The sequence below is a fragment of the Acinonyx jubatus genome, chromosome E1 (assembly GCF_027475565.1).
Source record: "Acinonyx jubatus isolate Ajub_Pintada_27869175 chromosome E1, VMU_Ajub_asm_v1.0, whole genome shotgun sequence".
NCBI classification, from domain to species: domain Eukaryota; kingdom Metazoa; phylum Chordata; class Mammalia; order Carnivora; family Felidae; genus Acinonyx; species Acinonyx jubatus.
Genome location: NC_069397.1, coordinates 30,498,510 through 30,517,250, shown reverse-complemented (window position 1 = coordinate 30,517,250; position 18,741 = coordinate 30,498,510).

Below are 18,741 nucleotides of genomic sequence, written 5' to 3'. Positions count from 1 at the left end.
TTCTGGCTTCCATCATTTCATTTTTTTATTATATCATTTAATTTTTCTTTTTATTTCTGTTATTTTCAAAAACACCATTGTAACTTATCCATTCAACAAATATTAAATAAATTTTAGCCATCACTCTTCTTTTAAATTTTTTTAATGTTTATTTATTTTTGAGGGGGGGGGGACACAAAATCCAAAGCAGGCTCCAGGCTTCCACCTGTCAGCACAGAGCCTGATGCGGGGCTTGAACTCAAGGAACCATGAGATCATGATCTGAGGTGAAGTCAGACACTCAACCGACTGAGCCACTCAGGTGCCCTGCCACCACTCTTCTTTAAAAAAAAAAAAAAAAGCTTATTTATTTTGAGAGAGAGAAAGTGTGAGCAGGGGAGGGGCAGAGAGAGAGGGAGAGAGAGAGAATCCCAAACAGGACTCCTCACTGCACTGTCAGTGCAGAGCCTGATGCAGGGCTCAATCTCACAAAGATCATGAGATCATGACCTGAGCCAAAATCAAGAGTCACACGCTTAACTGACTGAACCACCCAGGTGTCCCAAGCGACATTCTCAATATTACTATGTGCCAGGCATTGTTCTAGATGCCAACAATAGAGAAACAGACAGGATCAACAAAGTTTTCACTCCATGGAGCATGCTTTTAGTGGGAGGAGAGAAAATAATTAAACAACATAATTTCAGATAGAGCTATGTTTCAGGAGAAAAACCAGACCTACATGACAGCATGACTGCCACAAGGCAGTGGACCAAGGACAAGTGTTTGATCTGAACCCTGAATGACTGGAAGAAGCCACTCATCCAGAGATCTTCAACTCTTTGTCATGCTGCACATTTAACCCCTTAGAAAATCATGCTGAGGGTTTTTGAGAATAGATTTTCAATGTATCTTGAGTCAGATCACTTTTCATCACCTCGGCTGCCACCACCATAGACCAGGCTAAACTTTATCTCTCAGCTGGTTTCCCTCTTCCCACTCGTGAGCAAGTCTTCCTAGTCTGCTGTCCTCTGGCATCCAGAATAACTTCTGAAACTTGAATCACACTCCATCATTGGTTTGCATGAATCTCTGCTATGGCATCCTATGTATGACAAAGAGGGTTACTTCTATCTTCATATACTAATTAAATTATACAGTTTTAGCTAGGCACATTTCCCAGTTTTGGCCACGGGATCAAATCCTGGCCAATCGGATACAAGCAGAAATGACGTGAACAATTTCTTGATTGAATTGTCCTTTTCTTCTGATTTCCCCTAGTTCTGTTGGCTGGCACGTGGAACCACATCGTGGTGAGCTCCCTCCACCATGTCTAAGATGGAAAATTCCAGGCAGTGGTGGAATAACAAGAAATGTGGTCCCTGACACACTGGAGGGCCTTGGACTGCTTACCCTCAGACTGTTACATGAGAAAGAAATACTGTTATTTAAATCATTGCTGTTTAGGGATGTGAATAGAAATGATGTGTGGTACTGATGGATCATCCCAAGATGCTTCTTGGGCTGTCTGGGTGGCTCAGTTGGTTAAACTTCTGACTTCAGCGCAGGTCATGATCTCATGGTCCGTGAGTTCGAGCCCCGCATCGGGCTCTGTGCTGACAGCTCAGAGCCTAGAGCCTGCTTTGGATCTGTGTCTCCCTCTCTCTCTGCCCCTCCTCCACTCATGCTCTGTGTCTCTCTCTTGCTCTCAAAAATAAATAGACATGGGGCGCCTGGGTGGCTCAGTCGGTTAAGCGTCCGACTTCAACTCAGGTCACTATGTTATGCCCAGAATTCGTGATCCCCAAAGACCACTAGGGAGCCGAGTCCGATGCAAAAGCAAAGAGCCTTTATTCGAGCTAGCTCGAGCTCAATCCCCTACCTGCACTGACGCAGCGGTGAGATACCAGGGAAAGAGAGTGAGTTTCAAAAGGACAAAGGTTTTATTGGGGCCTGGGGGCAGTTGGTGAGGTAATGGCTATGGCCTCAGCCGATTGGCTGGGGAAGGGTCCTGGGGAAGGGTCGAGTCCTGTTAGGCAGGTGAGGGGGGGGTTACTCAAGGGGAGGAGGTGTGGTCAAGGTGAAGGACACAGAACAAGATGGAGTCGGCTGGCGTAGGCCCGCCCTTTCATTCCCCCCTTGTCATGTAGCTTAGGGACCCAATCATGGGACCGGCTGCATTTATGGTGACAAGGGGAACAGAGTTTGGAGGTTTACGCAAAGTTCTGGGGAACCAAGTGTCCCTGGGGTGGCTCTGGGACGTCTGATTAAGTATTGTCCCCGAGCTGGTGTCTATGATCTGCCAGGTGATGTTTTGGGGGGCGTGGGGACTCCCGGCAGCATGAGCAATGACAAGCAGAGTTAACAGAGTTACCAATATTAGGTAGGTCAAATGCGCTGTAGCTTGAGCTTGAGCGGGTTGTGTTGGTCCCGAATGATGGCCCATCGCGTGACAACGTCATTCCGGATCGAGGAGGGGTCCGCTGGCTGAGCGTGGGTGTGATGGACCCAGGTCGCGATGCCGTCTACCTTGAGAGCGGTGGGGGTTGTCAACACCACGATGTAGGGTCCCTTCCAGCGCGGCTCGAGAGTCTCTCGGTGGTGCCTCTTGACGTAGACCCAGTCTCCTGGCCTGTACTGATGAGGTGTCGGGATCCGGCCAGCATCGTAGATGGCACAGAGGCGCGGCCAAATGTCCTCGTGCGCCCTCTGGAGCCCGCTCAAGGAAAGAAAAAGTTCTTGATCTTTAAACTCAGCAATAAGTTCAGCTCGAAGGCTGGGAATAACAGGGGGTGGCCTGCCAAACATGATCTCGTAGGGAGTAAAACCCAGAGTGTAAGGAGTGTTTCTAACCCGGTAAAGGGCGTACGGTAGGAGAGTCATCCAGTCCCCGCCAGTCTCCATGGTTAATTTGGTAAGGGTCTCTTTTAGGGTTCTATTCATTCTTTCTACCTGTCCTGAGCTCTGGGGCCTAGAAGCACAATGTAATTTCCAGTTTGTCCCCACCGCCTTGGCTACTGCCTGTGTTACCTGCGAGATAAAAGCTGGTCCATTGTCTGATCCTACCATGGCAGGAAAACCATACCTGAGTAAGATGTCTTCTAGTAGCTTCTTAGCCACCGTCTGAGCCGTTTCATGCTTGGTTGGGTAGGCCTCCACCCAGCCAGAGAAGGTGTCTGTAAATACCAGGTCCTCGTGTAGAGCCTCGTCGAAGATTGTGGGTGAATTTTTGAATCCCTGAGGTAGCCGTGTCCAGGTGAGTTGCCCACTGGAGCCCTCCTCCGGATCATGCCACTCGAAGGCGAACAAGGGTTGGCTCTGGGGTGCCAGCGGCAGACTGAAGAAGGCATCCTTTAAATCTAGTACAGTATACCAGACCCTGGAGGGCGCCAAGGAGCTCAAGAGAGTATATGGGTTGGGAACAGTTGGGTGTATGTCCACGACCCTCTTATTTACTTCCCGGAGGTCTTGTACCGGTCGGTAGTCATTTGTGTGAGGCTTTTTGACCGGCAGTAAGGGGGTGTTCCAGGCAGACTGGCAAGGAACTAGTACCCCTAGGCTTCGTAGTCTCCGGATGTGTGGCTGGATCCCCTTCCGGGCCTCCTGAGACATGGGGTATTGTTTCATCCTTACCGGACTCTCTCCTGGCTTGAGCTCTACCAGGACTGGGGTCCTATGAGCGGCTAGTCCCATCCCCCCTGTCTCTGCCCAAACCGAGGGGAATTCTTGTAGCCATCTGTCTATACTATCCTCTCGGGAGCGCCTCCTGGTGGAGGAGGTATTCATCCTCCAGTTTCATGGTCAGGACCTGGATGGGGTGGCCCTTGCCATCGGTGACCTGAGGCCCCCCTTGTCTGAAAGTTATCTGAGCTCCAATCTTGGTCAGTAAGTCCCGTCCTAACAGTGGGTAGGGGCATTCTGGTATTACCATAAAGGAGTGGGATACCCAGCCCGTTCCCAAATCTACTGTTCTTCGGGTAGTCCATGAATACTGGCTCATACCAGTTGCCCCTTGCACCCAGGACTTCTTGCTGGCTAGTTTTCCTTGTGGGGTGCGGAGGACCGAATGTTGTGCTCCGGTGTCGACAAGGAAGTCAATAGGGGTCCCCTCCACTTTAAGAGTTACCCTGGGTTCGGGGAGAGGGTCCGAACCCTGACTCCCCTAATCATTTAGTTCATCCAGCTCTAGGACTTTTACTCGATCAGTCTTGCTTCCCTTCCCGCCGGCTCTTTTTGGACAATCTCGGGCCCAATGCCCTATCTCCTTGCAGTATGCGCACTGATCCTTCTGCAGCCTCTGCTTCCCCCCCTTGGTGGTGCTTTTACCTTTTCTTGTGTCGTATACCAGCTGCCGGAGACGGCGGTCTCGTTCCTTGAGGAAGTCAGCAGTGGTAGCTAGTAGTATTCTGGCCAGGTCTCAAGTCTGCTTACTGCTGGCAGCCGCCATAGCGCGAGCCTGCTTGTCCTCAGGAGGCTCCCGGTTATTATATACCTTTTCGGCTACCACCAGTAAGTCCTGCAGACTTTTTTCTCCTAGTCTATCTATTTTCTGTAATTTTCTCCTAATGTCTATGGCCGATTGGTTTACAAAGGCCATGAGAACAGCTGCCTTGCTTTCTGGAGCCTCTGGATCCATGGGGGTGTAGGTACGGAATGCCTCCATGATCCGTTCTAAAAAGGCAGCCGGAGATTCATCTTTTCCCTGTTGTACATTTCCTACCTTGGCCAAATTGGTTGGCTTTCTAGCAGCCATTCGGAGACCCCCCATTAGAGTCTGGCGGTAGACCCGGAGCCTCTCCTTACCTTCTGCCGTGTTGAAATCCCACTGGGGCCGAGTTAAGGGGAAGGAGGCATCTATCTGAGCCTGGTTGGTGGTGGGATTCCCGTCTGCGCCTGGAACTAGTTTTCGGGCCCCACTGAGGATTCTTTCTCTTTCTTCAGTCGTGAACAGGACCTGCAAAAGCTGCTGGCAATCATCCCACGTGGGCTGATGGGTAAAAAGAATAGAGTCTAATAAATCAATAAGCCCTGCCAGTTTCTTGGAAAACTTAGGATTCTGAGCTTTCCAATTGTAGAGGTCACTAGTGGCGAAAGGCCAATAGTGATGGGGCTGATTCCCCTCCACGTCTGGGGGTCCGGTGGCTCGCAGGGACAGAATAGTGGAGTCGGCGGCGGAGGCGGATTGCCCCCTCTGAGCCCTTTGTCTGGTAAAGGGCGGGCTTCCCCCTGGAGCGTTTCCACCTCCCGCTCTCGGAACAGCGTCTGCCTCCCCCGGAGGGGGAGGATGGTGTTCTTCCGGCATCCTAGAGGGGTTATACGGGGGAGGAAAAATTAATTCTTCTTCAGTACCCCCCTGTAGGACAGGGTAGAGGGGTGCTGAAGGCTGGGTAAGACTTTTCCTCTTCTCTGTCTCCTGCAAAGCAAGAATGGGTTTTGGCTCCGGAGGGAGCAGGGTTAGGAAGGGCTTAAGCCAAGAGGGTGGGTCTTCTACAAGGTCCTGCCAAGTGATAATGTAAGGGAGCTGATCAAGATGGCCCGCCTTAGGCTGAGAGATGATACTCCTGACTCGGTGGATGGTAGGGAGGTCGAAGGTCCCCTCTGGTGGCCATCCGACATTGAAAGTTGGCCACTCGCTAGAACAAAAAAACTGCAACCGACCCTTTCGGACTTCCACACTGAGGTTGTTAGCTCTTCCCCTCACATCCTTAAAGTAATCAATCATAATACTTAGAGGAGTAGTCTGAGTCTGTCCCATAACGTCCATCCAGCAAGTCCACAGAACAAAACAGAGAAACACAAAAACAGACAAACAGAGGTCCCCTGGAAAGTCTTCCAACTCCATGGAAGCAAAACTGCAAGCTAGCTTAGACCTTTGAGGGGATTCCATGTCCCTCCAAAACTGATGAGGGGATTCCACGTCCCTCCAAAGACGACGGCCTCACGCCGACCAGCGGGAGCGACCCGCCTCGTCTCAGACCTTTGAGGGGATTCCACGTCCCTCCAGAAGGGAGAATCAGAACGTCTTCCGAAACTCCCGGCCCGTGGTCCTCCAGTGCGTCCACTTAGACCACGTCGGGCACTACCAGAATTCCAGAAATGAGCTCACACAGAAAAGACAGAACAAACAGACACTAACCGTGGCCAGTCAGGCTCTCCGGGTCAGGGGGTCCCTCAGGGTCTTGGGGATCCCGGACGAGCCCCCAAATGTTATGCCCAGAATTCGTGATCCCCAAAGACCACTAGGGAGCCGAGTCCGATGCAAAAGCAAAGAGCCTTTATTCGAGCTAGCTCGAGCTCAATCCCCTACCTGCACCGACGCAGCGGTGAGATACCAGGGAAAGAGAGCGAGTTTCAAAAGGACAAAGGTTTTATTGGGGCCTGGGGGCAGTTGGTGAGGTAATGGCTATGGCCTCAGCCGATTGGCTGGGGAAGGGTCCTGGGGAAGGGTCGAGTCCTGTTAGGCAGGTGAGGGGGGCGTTACTCAAGGGGAGGAGGTGTGGTCAAGGTGAAGGACACAGAACAAGATGGAGTCGGCTGGCGTAGGCCCGCCCTTTCAACTATCTCGCGGTCCGTGAGTTCGAGCCCCGCGTTGGGCTCTGGGCTGATGGCTCGGAGCCTGGAGCCTGTTTCCAATTCTGTGTCTCCCTCTCTCTCTGCCCCTCCCCCGTTCATGCTCTGTCTCTCTCTGTCCCAAAAATAAATAAACGTTGAAAAAAAAAATTAAAAAAAATAATAAACATTTAAAATTTTGAGAAAAAGAAAAGATGCTTCCAGCTTCTATTTCTCAATCCATGATGCTTGCTCCCTTCCGCTGCATCCTTTGGAGGATGGAGAGCCACTTACTAATCCTAGGCTGGCTACTTGCAGACAGTTATGTGAGAGAGAAATATACCTCTAACCTATTGGAAACTCTTTATTACAGCATGGTAGATCCTGCCTGATACTTTTCCTTTCACACTTAAAACTGAACTCAATTTGAAGATGAGTCTGCCTATCTCATAGGAAGGCTAACACCTCGTGCAGAGTTTGGATCAGGTATATACTAAAAATAAATCATTGCCCTTCCCCCCACTTGACTCAGCACATCCTTTCAATGCCTGAAAGCTGTAAGGTCCATGTGACTGAATGTTAATGGGAAACCAAATACCTGTGATTAGAAACGGTTGTTTTTAAGAGGATAGTAGCATCACTACACATGTATGGCAGGAGATATCTCATTATATTTTTGACATTTAAAAGGTTTCATTTCTTCGGGAAAGGGAAGCATTATTAATTTCTTGCCTTATAACTGTCATGGACAGCTCGTCATCAGATCTAAGCCTGGGTGTTCTCGCTCTTCTCTGGGTACCTGAGGAGTGGATGCCTTAGACATTCAGCGGCAGAAGCTTGGTGTGATAACACTGTGCTATGGTAGCAGCTCTTGTCTTAGTTGAGGCCCGTGAATATCAACCCACTGCGGGGGCATTAATTACATTGGGGAACAGTCAGAGCCATGATTAAGAAAGGCATGGAATAGTGAGGAGAGACCTCTTCTTTCCGCTGCCACTACAGGATGAAAAAGGCCACCATTGGGGTTTCTACCTCATACTAATAACGAGGTGGGTGCTTTATATATGTTGTTTCCTCCATTTCTTGCAAGAGCCCTATAAACAGTCATAATGATCTCCATTTTATTGATGAGAATACTGAGGCTTGGGGGATTTGGCTGTTTGTCCAAGAATGCTGAACGAGGCAGTTAGAAAGCCAGATTCTCTTCCATGTCTCTGTGTGTTAAAAACCCAGGCTCCTCCTCCCTGCCCCTGCCCCACAACCCTACACCCTGCCCTGAGCTTCTGAGGTGTGAGAAAGAGGTGTGAGCTCTTGACTGGGAGTCAGGAGAAGGGAATTCTCATGACCTTGGCTTTGATCTCCATCTCCTCATTTGAAAATGGAAGGATGTGGAACCTGCAGCTGGTGAGGAATGACCTGAAGTGCTTTACAATCAGCATATTAGGACAATTTCTCTGCTCCCATTACTCAGGTCCACACACATCCCAGGGGCCACAGCCTCCCTGCATTCCCCAAGAAAGCTGAGGGTTAACTGCTTCATTCGCTAAATATTTATTGAGCACCTTCTAGGTACCTGACATTGTGTCTGGGTCACATGGGCGAGCAAGATGTGAAGGATGCCTGGCCTCACTGAGCGTACACTTTAGTGGGGGGCCCCTGGCCATAAACAAACAATTCCACAGTTTTAAACGTATTCAGAAAAAAAGCTTTGAGAAAAAAGAACAGCTCAACGGTTCCTCTGAGGAACCGAGGCCTGAGTAAGGGAAGCTGGGGATACAATGAGGGACCAGAATCTGAGGGACAGGCCTTGAAAACTGTGATAAGGAGCTTAGATTTTAACTGAAATGGAGCAGAAAGCCAGAGGAGGATTTTAAATAGGGAAGAAAAGTGACCCAATATCCCCATCCTTTTTTAATCTTAGTGTTTTGGGGGGGGTAAATCTTATTGTAATGTAACATTTATTCAGAAAAGTCCACATATTGTAAGTGTTTGGTTCAATAAATTTTTAACAACGTGGAGATCTCTAGTTAACCAGCATTCAGAAACAAAACATCACCCCAAACCCAGGATCTTTCCTCCTGTCTTGTTCTGTCTTGTTCCATTCACTTATGCACCCACTGTCTTGTGCATTCTTGTGCTCTTAGCATCTTCTTGCAAATGGTGATGATCAAATTTTCAGGAATTTAAGAGCTGGTTGTTAAACATGGACACTATTTTTTTTAATTTATATAAATTTGCATTTAAATAAGTTACTTTAAAAGCAAAGGCAAGAACTTCTAGGAAATGCAAACAAATGTATCTTGACAGAAAGCAGATCAATGTGGCCTGGAGATAGAGGAAGGCAGGGAGGGGTCACCAAGGGGCACAGGGAAATTTTGGGGAGGGTGGGTGTGCTCATTATCTTGATTGTGGTGATGGTTTCATGGGTGTATAGAGATGTCAAAACTTATCAGATTGCATACTTAATCATGTGTAGTTTATTGTATGTTAATTATACCTCAATAGATCTGCCAAAAAGGAAAAAAAAAAGGGTCTGGAATATAGCTCACTAAATATTTGTTGAAAAGTTAAATAAATATGGACTAGACTAGGAGAGTTTGAGGATGGTGGAAATCAAGAACATTTGAAGTTATTTTAATCCTCTGCTCTCAGATGACTATAGCTGTTGGGGCTTTCAAATTTGTAGGTGAGTGAGATGCTGGAAAGATCATTTGGCATACAAAAAGGTAATAAATATTCAAAAGTCACCACTTCCTAAATATGCTACCACATTTTATTATTATTTATGCTCTCAAGGTTATATACATCTATTGTATCTCTCACAGGCCATAATGTACTATAGCTCATCGCATCCCAACTCTGTATTAAGTGACATCCCATTAGTAGCTTGACATTGGCCAGATAAAGGTATTTACACCAAAGAAATCAGCCAATACTACAAAACATGGCTTTCTTTGTTTTGGACATCCAATTGTTAAACATTTGTCGGTCCCCTCCCCCACACATCCCCAAGGGTAACCACTACTGAACTGGCTTCTAATACTCTTGGGGGGCTGGTCTCTTTGGCTTCACCCACATTGTATTCATGAGACTCATTCATACCATTGCATGGACTGAATTCATTAAGGGGAGAATGAATAGCAGGGGTACAAGGATGGGAGAGGCAGACACCAGTAAAGAGGTACTTCTGGCCAGACTTTGCTACTGGGTTAATATCTGAGAATGGAGTTAGGAGGGGGAGGCAGAGCTTTGGGATGGAACCCAGTGATTGGCCCTGATCCCAAGGTCAAAGAAGGTCACAGCTTCCAGAAAGGTTCTAGGAGCTGGAAATTGCACAGAGGAGAAGGGATTGAGGATGTATAAAAGGTGAAATCCATCTTATCTAAAGAGGGGGGCACCAGCTAAAGGATTTGTAACTGATAGTTGGAGGATTAAGTGTACAAGAAGTGAACATGTGATAAAGGAGACGAGACTCTTGTTAAGCAAGGCAGATTGCAGCCATGAAATGAAGATACCCATACCTTAGCAGAAAAAGCAGGTATTATTGTAGATCCTTTGTTTTCAAGACTTCTTTGGTTTGAAACAGGATGGGGAAGGTGACTAACACACAGGAAGAGAAAGAGGAGGATTCTTATCTCAGTGGTAAAATTATCTTGATAACCTACAGGGAGGAGAAAACCAGGATAAGGATTATAGGGAGGAAGGTTTGATTTTTTTTTTCCCCAAGGTTCAATATACAAAGTTGAAAGAAGAGGAAATACTTCCATTCTTTTGTGTGTTTGTCATTCATTCATATATTTAATATTCGTGTTTGAACAGGAGGTTCAGCACATTGGATGAAGAGGCAATGTGTGAGCCTAGAACTTTGCTTTGAGAGAGAGAGAAATCATGCACAGTATGAAGTAGCCCCTCTGCTTTTCCTCCCCCTCCCTTTCCACCACCATAGCAATGCACAAAGGAAGATGTGCTCAGCCAGCGGGGAGAGTATTCGTTCTTTTATTGCTTATTTCTTTCAGGTTACTAGTTTCCTATTGTAGAACTGTTTAGGTATCATGAGAATTATTGTCAAGATAAACTCTAAAACTGATCTAGGATCTAGGGCAGTGTTGTGTGCAGCATGCTGTAAACTCCATACATCCAGAATAATTCTGTGTTGTGGGTTGAATTTTGTATCCCCCGAAAGAGATGTCCAGCCCTAACCAGTGAATGTGACCTTATTTGGAAATAGGATCTTTGCAGATTAAATTAAGGCTTTCTAGGTGAAATCCCCCTCTATTTAGGATGGTTTTAAGTCCAATGACTGTTGTTGTTACAAGAGAAAGAAGAGGGATATTTAGAAAGAAGAGAGGCAGAGGCATTTGAAACTGAAGGCAGAAATCGGAAAGATGTAGCCACAAGCCAAGTAATGCCTGGAGCCTGCACAAGCTGAAGGAGGCAAGGAAGGCGTCTCTCCCAAGTGCCTTTGGAGGGACCAGGGCTCTGCCAATACCTTTGCCTTTTGGCCCCCAAAACTGTGAGATACAAGTTTCTGTAGTTTTCAGATACCAAGTTTATTGTAATTTGTTAGGGAACTATATACTTTGTCAAAAATGCTGATACTCAGACACTAACGCACACTACTGAATGAGAACACTTAACAGCAGGCCTGGGACTCTGCATCCTAATGAACCCCTCTAAATTTTGGTGTGTAAATTTGACAGCCAGTGATAAGAAAATCTAAGTGTGGCTTCTGTCATCCAGGACTAAAATAGCCCAATATTTCAAGACTTTTTTTTTTTTTTTAATGATAGAAAAAAAGGAGGGGCACCTGGGTGGCTCAGTTAGTTAAGCATCCGACTTTGGCTCAGGTTCATGAGTTCAAGCCCTTTGTTGGGCTGTGTGCTGACAGCTCAGAGCCTGGATCCTGCTTCAGATTCGTGTCTCCCTCTCTCTCTGCCCCTCCCCCGCTCACAATCTGTCTCTAAAAATAAATAAAAGTTAAAAAAATTAAAAATAAAAGAATAAAAGGAAATCCCATAGGCTGTCTGCCTTTCCCTTAGTAAAGAACATAGGATTATTAGACAATTGTATGAGATACTCAGATTACTAGTTATTGGAGACTTATAATTACTTAAGCACTGACTGTGTAGCAACTGGAGACACAAGTGTAAGAACATGGTGGCAGGTTTCATTGGACGGGAAACCTTCTGAATCAGTGTGTGCAGAAACTAATAAGGAAGAAGAGCTGAATGGTCTGGGTTTTAGTCTCAGCAGGTAAACAGAAACCCAAGCTGGAGAGGTAATGGAGAATCTGGGAGCATTGATAACAAACACAACTAACATTCAGTTTTGGATAAAAGCTGACGGGCAAAGGAGGAAGGACCAAGCTACTGAACTCTGTAAATGATATTTTTCACTCCTTCAGAGGTAGACACATAAGAATAATTGAAACGTGAGAGTTAGAGGAAACAATGCTTGGGAAAGCGGATGAGTGTGCACCTTTAGATGACCTAGGAGCTGACTCTATGTTTTGGTCTTGTCTCCATGAAGTCTATATATTTATGCATCCAGTAATTGAGTGTCTTCTACATAGTGGGTACAGTGTTTTAGAGATGAATGTCAGGAGGAAAGAACCACACCCTCCAGGGACAGTGGAGGAGATGGGCATATAAACAGGTTTCAGGAGCCCAAGAAAGGACTAACTTTTTCTGGGGGCATCAGGAAGGTTTCAGCAAGGAGTGACAGTGAGGCTGAGCCTGGAAGGTAGAGACATCAGATGCAAACACGAAGTGTGAAAGCATGACAACTCTGGTTCACTGAGTTACTACTTTGTGCCAGGCACCTGTCCAAGTTCTTTGTGTGTATTCATGCACTTAATCCCTGCCTGTGAGGTTGGGATAGCTGCAATCCTCATCATCCTGTTGGGAAAACTGAAGCACAAAGAAGCCTGGTGACTTGTCCAGAGACACTCTACTAACAGATGGTGGAGCCAGAATTTGAACTCTAGTAGTGGTCTTGTTCAAGAGCTGCTCACCTGTATACTGCATGCTGCTTCCTGCTGGTGGGGCTACGGTATAGGTGTATGGCAGGGGGTTGGACAGGAGCCTGACAGGAGTCTGGAGATTGGTGCTCAACTGGAATGGGTCTACTGCATGATAAGAAGGTTGGGATTCATTCTACATGTAGCTCAGAGACATCAATGGCTCATAAGCAAGAAAAAAAATCAAATCAAATCAGTACTTTTGAGAGATGGTTTTAGTAGAAGATTATTTTGGGGTGGGAATGAAGAGGGAAAGTGTGAGGAGAGCAGTTAAGTAGGCCATTGGGATTTTCTAAAGGAGAGCTGAAAAAAGTCTTCACAAAGGCCATGGCATTGAGGACAGAAGGGAGAGAGTATTTCTGAGAAATAGTTAGGATCTGGCTTTGATTTTAAGGAATGCATTTTGTTCTCAAATGCAAGTATGAGGATGGGAGGATGAGGAAGACAGGAGGGTCAATTCTGCAGCTTTTAACTTGGTGATTGAGCAAATTGGTACCATTAGGGGAGGGAGGGAATACAAAAAGAAGAGTTTGGTTTATTTGAGGGTAGGAGGAAAGAGGGATTAAAATTAGGGTTATGTTGCAAAGAGACTTAGATTCTCAGATATTTGGGACCTATTACAGAACTGTGGCATCTAAGCTTCCTTGGTTGAGTTAGAAAATTGTACTAGCCAGCTCATATTGCTTATATTTTTATTTTCTCTATATTATTATGGCTTGACATCTTAAAATTTTTCTGGCTGGGGTGGGGTGAGAAACTGTCTCCTTAGGGCTAACCACTTCTTCACTGTAGCAAAGGACTCAGCTGGGAACATGCCTTTGGTATGCAGACTAGCCAATCCAGAGCCATACCTCCTCTATCCAGCCTGGAAACCTGAAATTCCTTTATCATCCCAGAGTCAGGTGCTAGAAAACTAGGGACCACCCCTATAGCTTACAGCCCGCCAGAATTATTCAAACTAGCTAATCCTAAACTGTTTCCTCTGCCCTACCTTGCATTTCCTGTGTCAACTCCAATAAAGGCCAAGGCCTTGGTTCTCCTGTTGCTGCTGCCCTTCTACCTGCCGACGGGCACTGGTGCTTCCCCCTGTGGCCTTGCATGAATGTGCGGTGCACCTGGTTTCCAGGACCTGTGAGTACAATAAACTTGTTTCCCCGAGCCTCTCCTTTGTCTCCTCCTGTGACCATCACCTAAAAGAGCACAGAACACAGGTAAATTCCCCAACTCTGAAACAACCTTCCTGTGGCCTCAGATTGCACTATTATCCTTGGCCAAAATAACAGGAGGGATGAAGGAATATGGTTAAATCCATTTCTCCTCATGGAAAAACTATTCTTTTTTTTAAACATAAGTTTAAATGTTATGTATTTTTGAGAGAGAGAGAGGGAGCAAGAGAGGGGCAGAGAGAGAGGGGGACAGAGGATTTGAAGTGGGCTCCATGCTAACAGCAGAGAGCCTGATGTGGGGTTCAAACTCACAAACTGAGAGATCATGACCTGAGCTGAAGTCGGAGTTCAACCAACCGAGCTACCCAGGCATCCCCTGGAAAAACTATACTTTGTAGTGCTAGGATACAATCCTCATATTTTGAAGGCATTTTATTAGACTGTCAGTTTTTGTCTTGATAAAATACTTAAAATGGCCTGTGTTCAATTTGTGCATTGTTTTGCATTTAGCTAGCATTTTTGGTGGTTGGTGGAAGTTAAACCCAGCATTGAAAGCAAGATTGCCACTCTGTGACTGGGAAACATAAGAATCGAAACACTAAGAATGAGGTTGTGATACCCCAACAGGTTATCTGTAAATGTGTGAGGAGGAGACCTGGGATCCACCAAAGGCCAATCAGGGCCCTTTAGGAGAGGGGAGCACTTGTAGGCTAGTGGTGGCTCAGTATTCAGATAAACCAAGGCTTCTGAACCTCAGCACTATGCCGATTAACTCCTTGTTTGGGGCTGTCCTGTGCATGGTAGAATTTTAGCAGCATCCCTGGACTCTGCCCTCTAGATGCCTGTAGCAGCAGCCCTACCCTGAAGCAGCCCCAAAGTTCTGACAAATAGAAATATCTCCAGACATTGCCAGGTGTACTCTATGGAAGGGGGCAAAATCCTCTCTGTTTGAGAACCACTGAGAAAGACTTAGATTGGTTTCCATTTTCTGCTACTTATTAGCTCTGTGACCTCAACATGTTGCTCAGCCTCTCCAAGCTTCAATCTCCTCATCTAGAAAATGAAGACTGCAGTGGGAATCTGCAATTTTTTCCGTGAAAGATTCCCTCCTCTTGAGAATTGCTCTTCCTCTCCACTCCAACCATTTGATCCCAGCTAGCATGGCCACATTCACATCCTCTACAGGTCATTGCTACTTAATCCAAGAATGGGAAGCTGACCTAAGCTAGGCCCATCGGAGCCCCTCTTTTGCATTTCTTGAGCTAAAACTCAGAGAGCTGGTCAGTCCCTCTCTAATGGAGGAAACAAAGACATGAAACCCCTGAGCTGCTGGAAATCATGTGCCCCAGCGTATAGAAGAGGCCAATTTGTGGGGAGACCATGAAGTCAACACAAACAGAGAAGCATGAGACCATGAAAAGACAATGAAAAGGCCTCCCAAACTCCCCCAATTTACCCAAGGTAGTGTGATTTTGGTTTATGACACAACCAAGTATTTTCATCAATTAAAAAATATTAATACCCATGTCATAGGGTTGTTTTGAAAGTAGAAGGTGATGGTACATGCAAAGCATGTAGCAGAATGCCTGGCCTAGTCAGAGCTCTGCAAATGGTGCTGGAAGAAAGGTCATTCTTTCTCCTGTCAATTCTGCATTCCAGCAAGTGAACAGCCTGTAGTTCTGACTGTGTTCTTCCATGCCTGTGTCCTCTCCTCCCTGATCTACTTCTATCTACAAAACTTTCCTTGAGGCCCCTCTGTGCAGACTTCTGTGAGCCCTTCCAACACAGTTAATCACTTCCCTGTTCATACTCCCTTTTTGTCCATCAATTATACCTATGACACAGATAGACATCTGGTTAAGCGGCTGTCTCCCCACCTGATGGCAAGGAACTCCATACTTCTTTGCTTTCATCCTCAGCATCCAGCACAGCACTGGGCTCAGAAGAGCCCTCCACTAGTGTTTGGTGCATTGAGGGGAAGAGACTAGGGTATTGTCTCAGGAAGGCAGACCCACTAAAAGCTCACCAATCTTAATGTTCTGTGCCTGACCACCCCTCCCCCCCAATCATTAACAGATGAGGAATAGTTTGCTTAGGGCCCAGTAAATGCAGAATTCAAAGAGTTAGGAATGCTGCCTCTAGCAACTTGCAAAACCCAGCAGATGTGATACCTCAAGATATAATGAGTAGATCCTTCAGGATGCTTCCTCTTGCTCCTCTCACCCTGGCTGTGAGTCTCCATGATGGAAATGTCCACATTCCCTCAGTTACTCAATTGGAAAGAAGTCACAGCAAAGCTCTGTGCACCTGGCTGGCACTGCCTGATGTCATTAAGGCCATCTGACTCACTTGCCTCACTCTGATTCTATGCTCAGCAAAAAAGCTCCCATGGAGAGTATCCTTACAGGGCAGGGAACACACTGTCCAGCTGACACAAATTTTTAAGTATTGCTTAAAGTTCAAACATATCTTACATGCCCAGAGCTTCTCTCTAAAGGAAAGCCATGCAGATTAATCTGGTTGCATATGATTTGTGTCATATGTCTGAGAAACCAGTTGCCTTGGCCTCTTTAGTTGGACCAATTACCAATGTCCCAACAAAGACATCCATTTATAGGCATTTGGTTGGCCAATCACTTATGAGATGGCTCATGTGAAACTCTGCCCAATGCAAGAGTTCCATATGGGATGCTGACAATGTCTACAAATTAGAATCTTCATCTTGGGATAAAGGCACAAGGAATGGAGGCAAGCTGGTCCTGTATCCCTACATGATGAGAGGCCATTGTTCACGTTCTCCCCAGGTCTGCAGGATGCTTCCACGTGGTCCATGAGCACATGCATGCTCCTAGAACTTTTATAGTCTTCCTTTCCATCAGATTAGCCTCACAAGAAATTCATCACCACAGGGCAGCTAGTCTTATTTTTCTGCAGACCTCAAAGAGCCTAATATGCAGCTTGAAAATTATATTTTAGAGTGTGGTTGACATGTCAGTTTTGCTAAAGTTGATCAACCCTGGATCCAGAAATTAAAGACTAAATTCTGAGTCATGGTGATTCCATGCCTCTATAGCTCAACTGTTTCCAACTCCAGCTATATTTACTACATTTGAAACAATTTCCATTTGTTAATTAACCCACACATTTCTATTCCTCCCACCCCTTGGGAAGATGAAGGAAATGGGCATGCCTTCCCTACTCTGGTTGAGGGGCTATTTAGAATTGGTCATTGCTAAATTTGTTTTCCCACTGAACTTCAATTTTCTTTGGATCCTGGGTGCAGTAGAAGGTGGCTGCCCTGGTGAGAGGGACAAAAAGGGGAGAAGAAAAAAGGACACATGTGTTTGGATGAAAAGTAGAAAGATCACAGGCCCAACAGCTATGCAGACTCACAGGTAGGAGCATCTCCAGAAAATGCAAATATGTCCCAATTAACAAGTCGTCACATTTGTTTAGCCTTCGCAATTTACCAAGCACCTCCAGATGCGTGATCTCATTTAGTCTTCTTCGCAACTCTGTGAGCTGGGAAACATAGGCATTAGTTTATATTTCACACAAAGAAAGTTGAGATCACAGAGGCTATCCAAGGTTACAGGACAGAGGCAGAATTTGAACCATTTGGAAACCCAGTGGGTTTATTGGGTGGATGTCTGCCATGCATTTACTATATCAAGGTTAAGAGCACAAGCTCTGGAATTAAGCAGAGCTGTTTTGACTCATAGCCTCTCCATGTATTAGTTAGTCATAGGACCACGGCATGTCTGCTAATTTCTCTGTCCTCACTGTGCTCATCTATAAAATGGGGATAATAATGCTAACATACCCTATACCACTCTTGTGAGTAATAAGTGATAAAATCTATTCAAAGTGTTTAATGCTATGCCGGAACATAGTTAAGCACACAATAAATGTGCCTTTCTCTCATCATGATGTTGGTTTTATTATTTTAGTAGGAATAGTGGTAAATACCAAGGTATGCATGGCCCCAGACCATTCCACTGCAACTGCGTTATTTGTTTCTCTCCTTTTGCCACATATATTCTTCTATACTGTTTTCCTTCTCCTACCTTCCTATCACACTTACATAAAGCCTCTGATTCTTAAACACACACCCTTGGCCTGCCTCTTATACCTGTCTTAGTCTTTCCCACTCAGATTTACTAGAGCACCACAGGACTCAGAGACGAGGTATGAAAGCCTAGCCATGGTCCTTTACATGAGTCATCCTTTGGAGGAGAGCTTAGCATTCCCAACATGTCTTTTTGTTTCAGGTTTGCATGTTCCTGTCTCAAGCAAATACATTTGAGGGTCTTCAGGAATTAAGCTAACGAAATATAATTTTCCTTTTCAGTGTGTTAGCTGGGTTAGAGGTTTCAGGATGGAGAAGGACGCGCTGGGTTAGGTGTATTCAGCTGAACTCCCATGTGATGCCTTTTACTTCTGAATTAATTCCCTGGACAAAGTGCCCTTTCTGGCAACAAGATAAACAGGTTCATCTAGAGGTTTGGCTCGCTGGTGTATAAAAGCCCTTCATAACCACAAAGTTGGGCTCTATCCACCCCATGCTCCCAGTCCCTGGTAGGGTACAGTGGCAGGCATTGTACGCTCAGCAAGGTTTCACACCCATTGGGAATCTGAAACAGACACTGCTTACACCGCAAAGCTCTTTCTGCAGACCTGCAGAGCGGGTGCCAAGATGGCTGCCTCACATCTGCACCCACTGAGCTGCAAGAAAGGCTTCCTTACCCAACCTCACTACTCACAGTCCTGAAATGACTGGACAGGTGGAAACCACTGGCTGGGCAGAAGGCTGATATCCAGAGCTTCAGAGCAGAGTCAGGCTGTGCTGGCATCTTTTAAGAAGTTGATTCTGAGAAACCTTTCTTCTACAGTCATTCCTATTTTTAGAACAGTTTCACACCTCAGGAGCCTCTACTATCCTTCCCTCCTTGAAGAGACAGTTGAAGAGTTTTCCACTGACTTGTCAAGTGTTCTTTTTATAATATTTGTTTGGCTTTTTCCAACAAA